A 6,381-nucleotide genomic window follows, 5' to 3' on the forward strand; every position below is an offset into this window, starting at 1 on the left:
GAGAGAGAGAGAGAGAGAGAGAGAGAGAGAGAGAGAGAGAGAGAGAGAGAGAAGTATATAGTACCAAATATAGTTAAAATGAAAAAGAACGATGTTAAAATATCTGGCCTTAGATAAAACCTGATTAAAAATGTATTGTTACGAGCGAGCAAGCGTAGCGAAGCGATGTTTACTCTACGTTCAGGTGAGAAATGAGCGGCCCGACACGACCCGGCCCGGCCTGACACGATACGGCCCGGCCTGACACGATACGGCCCGACCGCAGTGGTTCTCGGAGGCTAATACCTTTTCTACTATGTGAGATAGAGAAGAGATTCTTTCAGCAGGAAGTACACACATTCAATAAATTTTGTTTTTAGCTATATATTTACTCATGAGACCAAAGAAACCCCTTGGAATTCCAGCTTTTCTCAAAGGAATGTACCGAGGACTTTAGTTGACATGCTCCACTATGAAATCGATTTAAAGCACTATGAAAGTAACACATGTGAGGTATGAGTTGTTTTTCACTGTCATATGTTGACTGCGCGCGCACGCGCACGTGTGTGTGTGTGTGTGTGTGTGTGTGTGTGTGTGTGTGTGTGTGTGTGTGTGTGTGTGTGTGTGTGTGTGTGTGTGTGTGCGTGAGCGCGTGAGCAAAAACGTGAGAAAGTAAATATTATTGTTCAATTCACCTTTTGTTATTGTTCAACTGCCTCACCAACACTTTCCTGAGCTTCCAGCTCTGTCCACACATATGCTGATGGCTTCATTTGGTTCTCATCTCCACCCACCTCACAGTGTCCATCACAGTAGTTACATCAACAACCATGTGATGAAACTTCGGCACATCTGACTTCGGAATTTTCTTTTATATGTGCTCACGTAAAAGAAAACGCTGTTAAGGCACCAAAAACGCAGTTTTACCATATCACAACTCCCCATCATTTTCCACATGCCCATCGCTGTACCTTAGCAATACAAAACCCAGTACTTCATTCAGTCTCAATATCGCGGCTGTTTCATCGTCTTATAAATATCTAACCATGTCTCACGCAAAACCAGCTTCACAGAGGTTACGTTTGTTTGTACGACTCCGTGCTTTCTTTAAGACTATCATGTTGCCGACTTTGAGCAAAGGTATTTTTCGCTCTTGTGTTAAGGGCAGCTGTTATGTGTGCTGGGGCTTATTACATTATTACAGCACTTACAAACAGGGTTGAATTAGTGTAAAGGCTTTTCGTCTTTTTTACTTTCATGTCAATGACACCACTTCAGTCTCATGCTTTTCACTGGCGTGTTGCCATTATATATTTCCTCGCTACTGCCCTAGTCACTGCTCCTTTGAAGTCTCTAATAGCATTCCATCTCCATCATGGTACACTCACCTCCTTTTTGCCAAATTCTTTAATGAGAGATTTATCTGGTAGTCTGTCTTTCGTGTACACAATTAGTCTGACCTGGAACTGTGTTCCTCAGCTTGTATTTCCCTAGACTTGCGAGTTCCAGTGTTTAGAAAGTACCGTAATGTGTTCAGGTATATCGAACTGTACCAATATTGATTTTAGCTTTCTTTTCGTTTACTTTTCTTCGGAAGGAACAAGTTTGGCAGGATCTCAACCCTAGGTTCTTTCTTATTATGCATTAGATAGACACGAACATCAGATTCAAATAGCTGTCAGAAGAATGAAGATACTAGAAAAGATTGAAGGAAAGAAGCTTAACAGATATAGAAAGACAGAATGTTAAATATACCTTCAAAGAAATTAAGATATATTGCTGGTGAAGGAAATGAAGTGGAAAAATCAAGGGAGATGGTGAGTGGTAAAAGAGAGGTGTGTTGTGTATAGATAATAAGACCTGAATACAAACAAACACCTTGGTGGGAAGAAAAAGCGAGGGAAGCAGTGGATACAATGGAAAACTCATGCAAAGATGTGCTAAGAGAAAAATAAATAAGTGAAGATAAACAGAAAGAAGGTCCAGGTACATGTGAAGAGAGTTGAAGCGAGTGATAAATAAGAGTTGAAATCTGAGTGGTAAAGTGAAGGGGATGGGCAAGTGGACTGAAAGGATGCCACTTTGTTCCGAAAGTGCGACAAGGAAGAAATGTGGGCTTAATTTTTAAAAAGATTTCTGGCTAATCTTCCACGCTACCCACCGACATACCATGAGAACATCACATGCCCTGAATGAGGCAACTCTTGTGTATATTCAGTATGGCCGGTGGGTTACAGCTTCAAACAGTACATAGTAATGTAGGTGATGCTCTCTGTCCCGCCAAGGAGACAATCAGGCTTTGGAAACAGAGTCAGGTACGTTAAGTGTAAATATGAGAGCTGAAGAAATTTAAGCATTAAACCCATTTTGGTTCAAAACTTTAGTAAATGGTATATGGCAGGAAGATGCTTAGTAAGCGTTGTTTGCTTACCAGCCCACGGTCGCGTAACTAATTTCTTGACACTTGACCCCTCCTCCCTTTAGTTTACCACTTCATTACGAGGACGCCCCCTATATTATTCTTGTCACCTCCAGACAATTTTGCTGAGCTTTGAAGAGACCATATGTAGTGATGGTAGTAGATGCAGTCCCCAATATCCCCTTGGCAGAATGATTCCTTTTCCTATCCTGAATAAAATACTCCTATCTGGGCATGAATTTAGTAAACGTTAGTTATCAAAATGAAAGGGTTAAACTTATGTACAGCAGTAGAGGAAGACAGTGAAGATGGTTCAGGGAAGGAGGTAAGAGGAATGGCAGCAGAAGGACTAGCAGAACATATGATGAGTTGGTGATGGAAACATAAGAGGTATTAGAAATATGGAGAGAATAATAAAGTGACGAAAGAGCTAAACGATTGGGTATCAGATGAGGATGCCTTTAGTAGAGGTAGGAAGAGTGAATGAGGGGTTAAAGATCAATAGCAAGGAGTATGGTAACTGAAGCACAGGAGTGAAGTTTGGACGATACAGGGAGACAAGACAAACTTGGCGATAATGCAAATACAGAGTGGGCCATCTAAATAGCTCCTCTTTCACCGACGGTCGACTTGTGTGTTGTGGGGACGTCTCAGTCAACGTTAGCAGTGTCTACCCCGCATCATCTATACATATTATTTCCTATCTTATCTTGGCCCAGATTTTCGTCTGGTTGCAGCTTACTTCACATAGAAAAGTGGAAGAAAAAGATAATACTACATTCTGTCCATAGTACTTCTCCGTGGCAACCATCGCATTCTAGTGTTACTCTCTTCTTACAGCTCAGCATTAAGATGGAGGAATGACAATGAAAGGACAAATTACAGTGCAAAAAAAGGATAGCTAAAAATATGTTGCCCGAGAACCAGGTAGAGAAAAAAGTAAACAGCCCTTCAGTCCGAGGACGTATTATTTATTCTTCTTCTTATTTATAGACGATCTTGTTTGTTTTGGATAGATTTTTCTGACTCATTGGGTTTGATATAGCTTTCATTGACCCCTTGACTGCTAAACTTAATTAAAAAGTTGACTTAGGACTTTTCAAAATAGCAGGATTAAATAATAAAGAGATTTATCGGACAGAAGTAAAGCATTTGAGAGAGGCCTGTCTGTCGTGGAGGGGTTGTTACTGAACAGGGAAAGATATGCCTCTAAGTCTTTTTGTCACGTACTTCTTAGAGTCTGGGGATTCTACTAACAAAGAAAACAAACAATTAGATGGATTTCCTTGCCAATGTTGTTGAAAATTCAACGTCTCCCTCTCTCTCTCTCTCTCTCTCTCCCTCCAGTAGTGCTGTCCCAGTCAATTTTTGAGGTGGTGTTCGTGTAGCCTTCGGGACTTCTCTCATATTCCTAGGTGGGACCAATTACGAAAAAAATAGTACTGTTGTCGATTTATATCCCTCGAGACTAGAACGTTGGGTCTGGTTAGTACTTGGATGGGTGACCGCCGGGGAACACCAGATGCTGTTGGCATCCCTACGTGTCAAGTGGGGTTGGTGGAGGATTAGTGCCCCTCCCTGTAAAAACAATTAACTCTAAGCCATTGGCCACCCCGTCTGGGATACATGGCGTCTGGCAATGAATGAATGAGACTAGATTTTTCGCCTTTTCTCTCTCTCTCTGTTTCTGTCTCTATCTCTTGTGTCTATATCTGTGTCGGTGTCTCTCTTCATTTTCTGTCTCTCCCTCTCTGTCTCGGTCTCTATACCATTTTCTGGCTTTATCACTTTTTTCTGTCTGTCTGTCTGTCTGTCTGTCTCTCTCTCTCTCTCTCTCTCTCTCTCTCTCTCTCTCTCTCTCTCTCTCTCTCTCTCTCTCTCTTTGAAAATTAGGACTGTCCTGGGAGAATGCAGACTTCACAGGTCTCGTCAGTATTGTGCTCTTTTCGAAACAAATGTAAAAAAAAAAAAGCCGAGTATGGTAGTCAAATACTGTATTTAATAAGCTTACCTAAGGAGGTTTATATAAAAAAAAAAAAAAAAGATATGCAAATTGTCCTGAAGGTTATGGCCAGTTTTGGCTTGTACAACACGAAACTATCATTTCCTTCAGTAATACCGTTCTTCAGGCCCGTGCAATGAGATACTAAAGTCCACTCGTCTGTCTTGTGTCTTTCTCATTGCTGGATTCAGAGATGCTTCAGTAAGACGTAGTGGAAAAAGGTACGTACATGCTATTACTCACAGATGAAAGATAATATGCACCTCAGTTCACTTCATATCTCTCAGGTGCCTGTGAATCAAGCGGTGAGAAGCAGGCACGAGAGGAGAAAGGACTGAAGTATCTGACTGTACATTGCAGGGTCCCACGAGCAGAATTTAAGTCTGTCATGGTCGGTACAACTCTAGCATTATATTCCAACTGATGCCAGACATTTATTTTTTTTTAGCTGAGATGAGGTAGATGAGTCTGGGATTGTTATTACTAGTCCCATACACTCTACTATTTACCCTTTCATGGTAGGGAGATCTCTAGTTTTCCATTGCAGATAGCGTAAAAAAAAAATAGTAAGTTTTGTCGTTATCAGTCTGAATATATTCGAATACTTAGCCATATTAAAGAAACAAGCGAAAGCCATTTCTAATTATTTCACCTCGTGGGATCGCTTTTACACATACTGATGATTTTCGTTTAGTTTCCTTGCTTCCAGATTATCATTTTCTTCTTCAGAGAGGCGTCTTGAACTGAAGGGGCTAAGTACGCTACATATCCCAATTCCTTCTGGAAAAGTCTCTCAGCTATATCACTGTACAACGTCTGGCATGAGAAAAAAAACTAGAGTAAGATATTTACTAAAAGGGCTAAAACACAAATTGTGAAGGAGTTTGGAAGCCCTATCTTTGATTATATGATTTTATGGAATGTGATATTATTGTTCTATTCATTAGCCAGTGAATCCAACGGTCCCTTTGTTCTTCCCTGAATCTTAACTCTTTCCTAAAGTTTGGTGTCAGTCAGTCAATAGCTGTTTAATTTGATCTTGGCGTTTAGCCTTGACCTTTGACTTATAGTTCACAAAAATAATACATCTACTGTTTGAACCTCAACCCTTCCACAAAGTTTGTCTAAAATTCGACGAATAGTCTTAGTTATTTTGTTAATAATCACACGGGATGAACGTTGACCTCGTTCTCTGCCCTTGTCTTATGACTGGGTGCTTTTAAAATTAAATCAGTTCATTCTTCCCTTGCCCTCACTCATTTTCAGAAGTTTGGTCGAAACTGGATAAAAATTTTATTGGCTGGTTTTATTATGTCACCAATTGATCTACCCCAGTGAACTTCACTTTTGACCTTTGTTCTAGAAAAACAGCATGTTTCTGTATGAACTATATCTTAACCCTTCCAACAAAAGTGGTTACATGTGGTTGAAAATTGAGTTATTTTGAAAAAAAAAAAAAAACATACGCACACAGGCTATACTCACACACACACACACACACACACACACACACACACACACACACACACACACACACACACACACACACACACACACACACACACACACACACACACAAAATCCTGCCCCCATTATTTTGCCCTATTCACACTGAAATATAATGCAATATTTGGCCAATTCTAACAAGACTCCTACAGTGTGTTATTGACCCTTTCACTATAATGACGTCGTTTTCATTTTATGCCTGCTGTCGTCACACGATTTTGTTCACCTTCCGAGTGATTTCTCAAAGAAAAAGATTTAGCTACTACGTTCATAAACTACGTCAATGTAAAATGACTTTCCCAAGTTGAATATATGTAAAATGTCTACTATAAATCAAAGACGGGATGAAAAAGCTGCCAAACTTGAAAAAAAAAGCAAGAAACAGCACTCATAGTGTGCAGTACTGGTGCCCACCAATTGGTCTACGAGTCGAACATTTGACTTTTCGCTGTGGTCTTGACCTCTGACCAATGCT

This window comes from Coenobita brevimanus, chromosome 90 (genome assembly GCF_032717465.1).
Source record: "Coenobita brevimanus isolate Jiangsu-jjx chromosome 90, ASM3271746v2, whole genome shotgun sequence".
NCBI lineage: Eukaryota > Metazoa > Arthropoda > Malacostraca > Decapoda > Coenobitidae > Coenobita > Coenobita brevimanus.